At 33.7% G+C, this 12,127-nt stretch overlaps 1 protein-coding gene and 1 non-coding gene across 2 annotated transcripts in view; both read right to left on the bottom strand.

Moving 5' to 3' along the window:
• FHL1 (four and a half LIM domains 1) overlaps positions 1-12,127 on the bottom strand; it is a 437,533-nt gene that overhangs the window by 382,256 nt on the left and 43,150 nt on the right. The window lies entirely within an intron of this gene.
• Positions 1,359-1,461, bottom strand: LOC127543298 (U6 spliceosomal RNA). The gene has a single exon (XR_007949199.1). It is a non-coding gene; the product is annotated as a U6 spliceosomal RNA (small nuclear RNA).

The raw sequence follows: 12,127 nt of genomic DNA on the forward strand, positions 1-12,127 counted from the left end.
TGAATGTGGATTGAAGCAGAGTATTTTCATCTTTTTTGTTTGTTTGCTTTTTCATTCTAGTGGTTTTCTTTTCCTTTTGGGTCTGATTTTTCTTGCACAACATGACAAATAAGAAGATATGTTTAGAAATGTTGTACATGTATAGCCTAAATCAGATTGCTTTTTGTCTTGGGGAAGGATGAGACAAGAGAGGGAGAGAGAAAAAAAATTTGAATACAAAAATGAATGTTGAACTATCTATGTATTTGGAAAAATAAAATACTTCTGAGAAAAAAAGGAAAATTTTAGAGATTCAACTAAAAGGCTAATGGAAACAATAATTTTGGCAAAGCAGCAGGATATAAAATAAAGCCATGTTAATCAACATTTCTATACTGGCTTCAAAAAAATAAGAAAATCATAGGAAATAGTGAAGATGTGACACAGGTTCATTATCTGGAAAGATGTCTTTGCTAGCATAGCCATGCTGTATGGTACAATTCAGTGAGTCTATATCCAGATCCAGACTCGCCACTCTGCTCCTCTAGATCAGTAGTATAAGTGTAATCATTTTTGCTTGGCCAGTGGTCTGATGTCATTACCTAGAGGATGGAGTGATCATTCTTTTCTATCCCTAGCCAGTGACTGCCTTACCTTGTCCCACCATCTTGAATATGATACAGCCCTAGCATGTCACATGTGCTGCTGTGCTATACATGTGTACCACCAACATAGAGGTTCTGTTTCGGTCACATATAGCAGCCTGGCTTTTGATATCTTGCCTGGTTTTTTATCCATAAGCTAAGTGACCACTGGCTTGCTCAGTGACTTTTTTTTCAAAGAAATGGATGGACACTTCTGGTCTAAAATTTGTAATATCATTCAGTTCCACTTTGCATTTTTGTTCTTGATACATTTCAGTAGTCTTCAAAGATGAGGAGGATGTTCAGGAATTCCTCAGATATTGAGGAAAAGAACATTTGAGTGGGCTAAAAATGCTTTTGAAATGTTTTAGTTAATATATACATTTGAAAAACAGCGTTCCAGCCAAGTATCCATATTTATGCACAATTTATTTCCCGTTTTTCTTGTTTCTCTTGTTCGCGGTTTTCATGGCTATTAAAATAAAATTTAATTTAAAAAAAGAAGAGATAGTAAGAGAAAGGTCATTTAAGATAACTATAGACAACATAAGATACCTGGGAGCATAACTGCCAAGACAAACCCAGGGAATATATGCAGATAATTATAAAGTACTTTTTTTAATACAAATAAAGCCATTTACATAATTGGGGAAATATTAATTGTTCATCAGTAGGCCAAGTCAATATAATAAAAATGACAATTCTGCCTAAATGAATCTACTTATTCAGTGCTATCCCAATTAAATTGCCTTCACGAATTTGTGTGTCATCCTGGCACAGAGGCCATGCTAATCTTCTCTGCATTGTTCCAATTTTAGTATATGTGCTGCGGAAGCAAGTGCCCAATTAAATTACCAAAAAATTACTTTATTGAGCTAGAAAAAGTAATGACAAAATTCATTTGGAAGAACAAAAGGTCAGGAATATCAAAGGAATTAATGAAAAACAGTAGAGGAAGGAGGTCTAACAGTGTTAGATTTTAAATTTTATTATAAGACTGTAATTATCAAAACTATCTAGTGCTGATTAAGAAACAAAATGAATCAGTAGAATAGAATATATATATATATGAAATACACAGTAGTAAATGATTGTAGTAATTTTGTGTTTGATAAATAGAAAGTTTAAAATTTTTAGTGTAAGAACTCATTCTGGTAAAAAGTTGTTGAAACAACAGAAAAGCAAGCTGGCAGAAATGAGGTATAGACCAATATCTTACAATATTTGTCAAGATATGGTCAAAATGGAAACATGATCTAGATCTAAAGGTGGATATCATAAGTAAATGAGAACATGGAACACATTACCTATCAGATTTAGTGATAGAAGAAGAATTTATGAGTAAGAGAGAGCACTGTGAGGTATGAAATGTATAATTTTGATTAGTTAAATTAAAAAGGCTTTGTACAACTATTACCAATGTAGCCAAGATTAGAAGGAAAGCAGAAAACTGGGTAAAAAATTTTAGATAGTGTTTCAGATAAATGCCTCAAATTTCAAACATATAGAAAACTGTCAAATTTATAAGCTTATGAGTCATTCTCCAGCTGATAAATGGTCTACAGATATGAACAGGCAGTTTTTGCAAGAAGAAATCAAAGCTATATGTAGTCATATGGAAAAAATGTTCTAAATCATTACTGATTAGAGAAATGCACATAAAAAACTTTGAATACCATCTTATACTTATTATATTGGCTAAAGTGATAGAAGGGAAAAATAAATGCTGGAGAGGATGTAGAAAGATTGGGACCATAATTCACTGTTGGTTGAACTATGGACTGATCCAATCTTTTTGGAGAACAATCTGGATTTATGTCTAAAGAGTTATGATACTGGCTATCACCTCTGACCCAGATATAGGACTATTAGGTATGCTTCCCAAGGTTTTCAGGGGAAAAGGAAAAGAATGTATATGTTCTAAAATATTTATAGCATTCGTCTTTGTGGTGGCAAAGAATTGGAAGCTGAGGGGATACCCATCAATTGGGAAATGGCTGAATAACTTGTGGGATATGGTTGTGATGGAATATTCCTGTGCTGAAAGAAATGAGTAGGTTGATTTGAAAAAATTTGGAAAGACATGTAAGAATGAAGAGTGAAATGAGTAGGACCAAGAGAATATTATATATATATTATAATAGCAATATTGTTCAAAGAGTAATATGAATGACTGTTATTCTGAGTTACATGAATATTCAAATCAACTATAAAGGATCTATGAAGGAAGATGCCATCTCCAGAGAAAGAATTGATATGTGGAACTACCAAGTGTATAATTTCACAAGTGTGCACATACATACATGTCAAATTTTGGCCTTCTCTAATGCAGGGTTAGGAGAAAGGAAGGGAATTCAAATGTAATAAAAAATAATTTTAAAAAATAACACTGAAAATACAAACAACTTTGATAGACTTAAAAACTCTGATCAATGTAATGACCAAACAAAATTCTGATGATGGAATATTCTACCCAACTAATGACAAAGTGTTTGGACAGTAAATAATTAAACTTGAATGCTAAAACATTATAAAGAAAAGGCCCAAGGAAAAGCTATGAGAAAGTATATCCTTCTCCATCTTTGTTAAAACATTTTTGTTTTTTTTCTTAACTAGTGTTTATTCTGTGTCCATGACACAGGTCTGTGCAAAAAGAAAAAGAAAACAAAAAATAGTAACAGATATATGTAACAAGGAAAATGATGTCCAAAATATATATTTATCATTCTACATCTTAGGTCCATCAACTGACTGTCAGCAGGTGGGTAGCATGTTTTGTCACCAAACCTGTAAAAATGGTAGTTGGTAAACTGCACAATCAGAGTTAAGTATTTAAAAGATGTTTGCCTTTGCGATGTTGTTCTTACTGTATAAAATTTTCTCAGCATAAATTCATTCAATTCTTGCAAGGTTTCCCTGAAACCATTCCTTTTATCATTTTTATGGCATAATAATATTTTTATATTTATATTTTAAAACTGAGGAATATACTCCTCAGTTAATGGGCACTCCCTTACTTTCGATTTCTTTGATACAATAAAAAGTTCTTTGCAGTATAGGCTGGGAAGGGTACATACAATTTCATAACTTTGGGGGTAAAGTTTCAAATTGCTTATCAGAATGGATAGAACAACCGATTACTGGATCAACACTGAAATAATGTCTGTTTTTCCGAAGCCTTTCTAATATGTGTCATTTTAATTTTTTCTCAATTTTGCCAGTCTCATTAATATAAGCTGGAAGCTCAGTTGTTTTAATTTGCATTTCCTGAATTGTTAAGGATTTGGAGCATTTTTTTCACATGGCTATTAATAGCTTGGATTTCTTCCCTTGAGAACAGCCTATTGGTATCCTTTGATATTTATCAATTGAGAAATGGCTCTTATTTTTATAAATTTGAATCAGTTCCTCATATACCTTGGAAATTAGTACTTTCTGGAAGAAACCTGCAGAAATTTGTTTACAATTCAATATTTTCCTTCTAATTTGAGCAGCACTGGATTTGTTTGTGTAAAAACTTTTTATTTTTATGAATAATAATTATTCATTTTTACCATCTATAATCTTATCACTTACTTGCTAATGAAAAGTTTCTTCCTTGTATACTAATTAATGATCAACATTTTATACCTAAATCATGTATTGATTTTGAGCTTGGTGTATGACATAGGGTGTTAGTTTAACCCCAATTTCTGCCAGATCTCTGTTCAATCTTTCCTAGCAATTTTGGTCAAATGGTAAGTCTTTATTCTAGTAGTTAGGATCTTTGGATTTCTCAAACACTAGATTCATTTGTTTCATTAGTGTTGTGTACCTAATCTATTCTACTGTTTGACTTCTCTATTTTTTCTATTTTTTAATCAATACCAAATCATTTTGATGATTATTGCTTTACAGTATGATTTGAGATTTGGCACTGCTATAATGATTTCTACTTTTTTCATATTTCCCTCAAGATTCTTGACCTTTTGTTCCTCTAAATGAATTTCATTATTTTTTAGACAGACCTATAAAGTAGTCATTTGGCAATTTGATTGGTATAGCAGAAAATAGTATTATACTATGAGCCTGCCCATAAGCAAGTTGTATTGCTATCATTTTTGGTCTGTCTTTATTTCCATACAGAGTGCTTAGTGAATGTATTCCTATAATTTCAGTGTATAAAAGACAAAGATCTAAGTTATTTGGAGTTTATCTTGATAAATGGTATGAGGTGAAGATCTGAATCTCGTATCTGCCTTGGCACTTTCCAGTTTTCCTAGCAGTTTCTGTCAAAGTGAGTTTTTATTCTGCTCACTGGAGAATCTTTGGGTTTAGAATATTTATAAGATTCTTTTTCTTCTATATACTGTGTAACTAGTCTGTTTCCCTGTTCTACCTCTTTTTTTGTTAACTTATAACAAATCTTCATGATATTTACTGTATTGTAATATAACTTGAGATCTGATACTGGTAGACCATCTATCTTTACCATATTTTTTTCATACTTCCCTTAAAAATCTTGACATTTGTTTCCTACAGATAAATTCTGTTGTAATTTTTTCTAGCTCTATAAAAACAATCCTTTCATAGTTTGATTGGTATGGCACTGAAAAAAATGATTTAGGTAAGATTATCATTTTTATTTTATAAGTAATTCATATTAATCCAATTTTTCAGAATTATCTTTATTAATTTCAAGACTATTTCATGGTTGCATGCCTTTAGTTTCTGAGCATTTCTTGGCAGGCAGAATATTAAGTATTTTATATATTCTGAAATCATTTAAAATGGAATTTATCTTTCTAATGTGTGCTTTTTTCCTTGGTATCATACAGAAATGTTGATGATTTATGTGCACTTATTTTGTATTTTTCAACTATGCTAAAGTTACTAAGTGTTTCAGTTAAATTTTCAGTTGACTATATAGGGTTCTCTAATTAAACCATCATAATATCTTCCAAAAGCACATTTATTGCCTTTTTGTCAATGCTTATTCCATCAATTTCTTGTTCTTACTGTTATATCCAGCAATTCTAGCATTATATCAAATCACTGTAGTACAGTAGGAATACTGGCCTTACCCCTGAGTTTACTGGAAATACAACTAGTCTATCCCAAATGCAAACAATCTTGACTCTTAAGTTTCAATAGATATCCTTATCATTTAATAGAATGGCTCATTTATTTTTATGCTTTTTCAAAAAGTAGAAATGAGTGTTATATTTATGAGAAAAGTATTTTCTGAATTTATTAATATAACCACATGATTTCTACTGTTCTTCTTATTAAAATGGTTTCTTAAAATTTTAGTTTTTCTAATACTGGACTAGCCCTAAACATCTCCAATAAATACGACCTGATCATAGTATATGATTCATTTGTTATATTGCTGCAGCCCCTATGCTGACATTTCATTTAAATTTTTTGCTTTTATGTCTGTTAGGGATATTGTTCTATAATTTTTGTTCTCTGTTGTAGTTTTGTGATTTGAATATCAAGATCATACTTGCAGCACAAGAAAAACTAGAAAGTTTTTAAACTTTTTTCATTTTTGCAAATGGTAAAGGTAATATTGAAATTAATTTTTGGATGTTTCAAAGGATTCATTGTTTAATGTATCTGGTGCTGAGGAGTTTTGCTTTAAGAATTCATTTAAGGCCTGTTCAATTTCTTTTTCTGAGTTTAGTTGTGGAAATTCTCTAAATGCTGTTTTGTGAATCTGTACATTTTATACTTTTACAAATATATTATAAATTATAGATATAATATATCATATATTAAATAATAATATCTTAACATCATTCTACTACAAATATGAATGATAAACATATGTTATATAAATATATTTTATAAACATTTAAAATAAGTTGTTCGTTTTGTTGGCATCGAGTTAGGCAAAAAAGTTTCTAATAACTCTTTTATTTCTTCATTTGCTCTGAATTTTCCTTTTTTCATTTTTGATAATGGTAACTTGGTTTTCCTCTTTCAAATCAATCAATGAGCATTTATTAAGTACCTACTATATGCCAGACACTATGCCAAGCAGAGAGGAAACAAATAAAGGCAAGAAAACATTTCTAGCTCTCAAATAGCTCACAGTCTATATCATATATATATATATATATATATGAATGAATGATAATCACAAGAGAAGGCACTTGTTTTAAGGGAGATCATGAATTGCTTCATATAGAAGGTGATTTTTTTTTAATCTGAGATCTGAAGAAAGTCAGGGAAGCCAGGATACAGAAATGAAGAGGGAGGGATTTCCAAATATGGGAGACAAACAATGAAATGAAGATGATCACAGTTGGGAAATGAAATGTGTTTTCTGAGGAACAAGATTGATAATAACGGATCATATTGTACTTGGTGAGGAGTAAGGTACAAAAAGACTGGAAAAGTAGGAAAGAGACAGATTATAAAGGGCTCTAAAAGTCAGACTTTTATATTTGATCATGGAGTTTGAAGACTAAGGGAATGACATGCTCAGGCCTAAGCTTTAGGAAGATCAACTGGACAGCTGAGTGGAGTAAGGAGAGACTTGAGGCAGGGAGACCAAAAATAAGGCTATTATAATAGTCCAAATGTGAAGTGATAAGGGCATTTGTCAGGTTGATGGCAGTATCAGTAGAAGAAACAGGACACATGTGAGAAATGTTGTGAAGGTAAAAGTGACAGAACTTGACAATGACTGGATATGGGGAGAGAGTGAGGACTTGAGAGTGACATCCAGATTTCAAGACCTGAGGACTAGGCAGAGTCTTCAACAGCAACAGGAAAGTTAGGAAGATGACAGGGTTTGGGGAAAAACATAACGAGTCTTTTTGGAAAATGTTTAATTTAAGATGTCAGAGATATCCAATTTGAACTGTCTAATAGGCAGCTAAATATGGAGACCTGGAGATCAGAAGAGAGATTAAGGTTGCATAAGTAGATTTGAGACTCATCAGCATAGAGAAGACAATTGAATCCATGGGAGCTGATGAGGTCAACAAACAAAATAGTATATAGAGAGAAGAGGGCTTAGTACAAAGACTTGGGAACACCACTGATTAGCTGGCATGGCCTAAATTAGCAGTCTCTGGTAAAGGAGATTGAGAAGAAATGGTCAGACAGGTAGGAGAAACAGGTGACAGCTTGTTGTTTAGTCATTTCAGTCGTGACCAACTCTCTGTGACCCCATTTGGGGTTTTCTCGGCAGAGATACTGGAGGGGTTTGCCATGCCTTCTCCAGCTCATGTTGCATATGAGGAATTTGAGACAGGGTAAAAAGTGACTTGCCCAAGTTCACATAGTTACTCAGTGTCTGAGGCCAGATTTGAACTCAGGGAGATGAGTTTGTGTGTCTCCAGGCTGACCCATCTTGTGGCCCAGGTGAGAGTAGCACCATGAAAATCTAAAGAGAAAACAGCATCAAGGAACAGAGAGTGACAAAAGTTAAAGGCTGCAGAAAAGTCAGGAAAGATGAAGCTTGAGAAAAGATTATTAGGTTTGACAATTAAGAAACCACTGATAACTTTGGAAAAAATGATTTCAGTTGAATAATGAAGTCAGAGGCTAGACTAAAGAGAGAGGAAAAAGGTAGGGACACTAATCACAGTCTTTTCTTTCCTTTAAAAATTTAAAATAGTCAATAAATTATCTATTTTATTTGTTCCCTGCACCCCAAATCAGTTTACTTGTATTAGGTCAATGTTTTTTTTCTTTCACTTTTTAATAGCTCTTTTTTAATCTTCACTATTTCTATTTTGGTATTTTATGGGATCAGATTTTCCAGTGTTTTTAATTACTTGTCCACTTCAGTGATCTATTCCTTCTTTTGATTATAGACAGAAGTATTTAAAGCTATAAATTTTCCACTAAGGATGGTTTGGGCTATATTCCACAACTTTTGATATGTTGATTGATTGTTATCATTTTCTTTGATGAAAGAATCTTGTCATTTACATTTCTTCTCAGCCCATCAATTATTTAGAATTCAGTCACCAATCGACTTTAATTCTTTCTTCAGTGGCCCTTTTTTGAATATGATTTTTATTCCACTGTGGTCAGGAAAGGTCTTAATATTTTTGCTTTCCTGCATTTGTTTGTTAGGGTTTTATGCCTTAATACATGGCAAATTTTTGTAAAGATGTCATATACTATTCCCATTCTGTGATCATCAGAGACCAATAGGATCATCAGAGACATGATAATGTCAATTTTTTTTTGATTATTGTATATTTAACTTGAGCTGGTCTCCAAGGAACTCAAATGTTTTACAAACATTATATCTAATCCCCACAACAACCCTGTGACGTAGGTAAATAGGGGTAGGCATTGCTCCCATTTTACATATAGGAAGAGTGAAATACAGAGATGTTAAGTGATTTGCCCAAAGTCACACAACTTAATTTTCTGAAAAGCAGGATAATTCAGAGTCTGTTTTTCAGCCTCAAATTTCCTCATGAAGTCTTTCACCAAAAGTGTCATTAAACAAAGTTTCAAGAGTATTTGGAGACAGCTAGATGGTGCAGTGGGTGGAGCACTGGCCCTAGAGTCAAGAGGAGCTGAGGCAGGGATGCTCACTAGTTATGTGACCCTGGGTGAATCACTTAACCCCAATTGCCTCAAAAGAGAAAAAAAAGAATATGACATTATGAAAGTGAGGGCTTTGTACTGCTGCCATCACTGATGGCCAGAGGCAACAAGGCCCTTATACATACAGCTACTCTGTCCCCTTCTCCTAAGCCCATAGCTATACATGTCTATATTTTCAAATATAGAAAGATTGCATCATTAAAAAATAAGGACAGGGGCAGCTAGGTGGTACAGTGGATAGAGCACCAACCCTAAGTCAGGAGGACCTGAGTTTAAATCTGGCCTCAGACACTTAACACTTCCTAGATGTGTGTGACCCTAAACAAGTCACTTAAGACCAATTGCCACAGGAAAAAAAAGACTGAAACAGATTAAAGACATATTCTTAATGAAATAAGGAATAGAAACAATTACAAAAGATAAAACTGATAACCGATTTCATGAAATGGAAATTTTTCTAGACAAACAAAATCAATACATCTAGAATTAAGAAGGGAGGTGGTAAAATGATAAACATTCCTATCAGGTTTCAAATGTAAGAGTTTAACATTTAAGCTATATGGACTTGCAATATTTATTTGTGTGTACATATACATATATACGTATATAATACAGTATTAAAAGACAATATATATAGCCAAAGGTCATTTCCCAATAGATAAGTGGTAAAGGTTATGAACAAAGAATTCTCAAAAGAAGAAATGCAAATTTGAAAGCACACAAACATGTACCAAATAACTAATAATTAGATAAAGACAAATGAAAACAACCCTGAGATTTCACCTCATGTTCTGCAAGTTGGCAAATATGACAAAAGATAGGAATTGTCAATGTTAGAAGAGTTGTGGAAATAGAGGCACACTGTCGATAGTATAAAATATTTGGGAATCTATCTGCCAAGGGAAAGTCAGGAAGTATGGGAGAAATATAGTAGAACTGTGAATCAGTACAACCATTTTGGAAAGCAATTTGGAATTATGTAAATAAAGCAACTAAAATATCAACACCATTTGTCCTAGAATTTCCACTATTTAGTATATATTTAAAGGACGTCTCTAATTAAAAAAAAGTTCACATATAAATTAAAATGTGTATAAAAGAACTGTTTTGCTGTAGGAAAGAACTGAAAACAAAGCAGATGCCCATCTACTCGGGCACAGACAAGCAAACTGTGGTACATGAATGTAATTGCTTATCACTGTGCTATAAGAACTGGTAAACATAATAAACGTGGAGAAACCTGAAAAGACTTACATGGACTGACAAGGTATAATGAAGTACCCAGAGCCAAGAAAACAATATCCATGACTATGACATTAACAAAAAGGACCATAAAACAATCAAAAGTGAATGTGGCAATATGACAAAGAATATAGACCCAAAGAATAGATATAAGACCATACTTCTCACAACTCACTCTTATGGAGTGAGATGATCTTGAGTGTGGGAAAATGAATATTATTTTCAGATTTTAAAATTTTATTGTTTGGTTTTGCTTATTTTTTCTCTTTTTTCTTTAAAAATTGTCTCTATTATATGGGAGAGGTCTTTGGGAGGTTGAGGGGAAAGGACACAAAGGAAAATTTGGGTGATTGTAGAAGACCTCCTCAAGGAACTCACTTCCCAAATAGAGGAAAGATAGAGGCTGATAGCTAGCAAGGATGGACAGAGCAGTAAGTTTGTGGGGGATTTTTTGGTTTTTTAGGATAAAAAAAAATTGGCAGATCTGTAAGCAGTAGAAAAGTAGTAAAAAAGTCAAGATGTGTGTGGGGGGAAATTTTGCAAGAGAACACAGGATGGGATAGGATTACTTGTACATACATAAGGGTTTGCCTTGGCAAGGAGAAAGGCCACATCTTCACAGGAGACAAGGAGTAGATGGTGGCAGAAGGTATCTGACTGATGTGAGATGGGGAGAAGAGGGAGCTTTTGGCAAATGGTCTCAATTTTGTTAGTGAAATGAGGCAAGGATCTCAGCTTAGATGGGAGAGGGAGGGGAAACCCTGGGAAGCTTAAAGAAGGATGACAAGGTTTGAAAGAACTACTGCGGTGAGTGGGATAGTGAATCTAATAGGGAAATATAAAAGGAATGCCTTGCCACAGTGGGGGTCTAGTTGAGATTATGTAACATAAACTGTAGTAAGCATGATCTCGTGGTTTTCTCCAGCTTGGTTCAGCAGCATGTGAGTAGGAGTGAAGGCAGTAGATGCTGGAAGTATCCAAAGCGAAGGTTTGGCAAGGCGATATCTTTGATAAGAAAAGGGGGCAAGTGAAGAAGACAGTGTAGAAGTGAACTGGTTCACTGAGCAGTCAGGATGATGAAGTGACTCGAGTATATTCGGTAGAGTGGTGATGGTCTGGGAAAGAACAGGAATTGAAGGTCATAGTGAGGACAGAGAACAGTTTGTGATTGTAAGGCGGAGGGAGACGTTGACAACCGATTATGATCAGATAAAAGAATTTTAGTTTGTGAACATGGAAATGGAATTCATGTGGGAGATGGCGAGATCAAGGACATTACCATCACTATGTGTAGCTTAGGGGGGATGGAGGAGTAAATTACAAAACATGAGTAAAATGAAGAACTGAGAGAGGTTAGGGTTCAAGGGGGACTATCTGATCTGGATGCTGAAGTTCCCTAGTATGAAAATAGGTGGGGGTAGGGAGAGGCAAAGTGAGCTAGGCACTGAATTTACTGAGGAAAGGAGCATGTCCTAGAGAATGGTATATACTAGCTATCAGGGTCTTGATTGGGTGATCAAAGTGGTCTGAACAAATGAATGTTACTGAATGCTAAAGTCAGAACTGAGTTCTATTGCTCACTACCCAACAGTACCTAACTTAGAGGGTTAATGTGAGGATCAAACAAGCTAATATATGGAAAGTGGCTTGCAAACCTTAAAATATGATATAAATTCAATGTAACATTATCATTAAAG

Source organism: Antechinus flavipes, chromosome X (genome assembly GCF_016432865.1).
Source record: "Antechinus flavipes isolate AdamAnt ecotype Samford, QLD, Australia chromosome X, AdamAnt_v2, whole genome shotgun sequence".
NCBI lineage: Eukaryota > Metazoa > Chordata > Mammalia > Dasyuromorphia > Dasyuridae > Antechinus > Antechinus flavipes.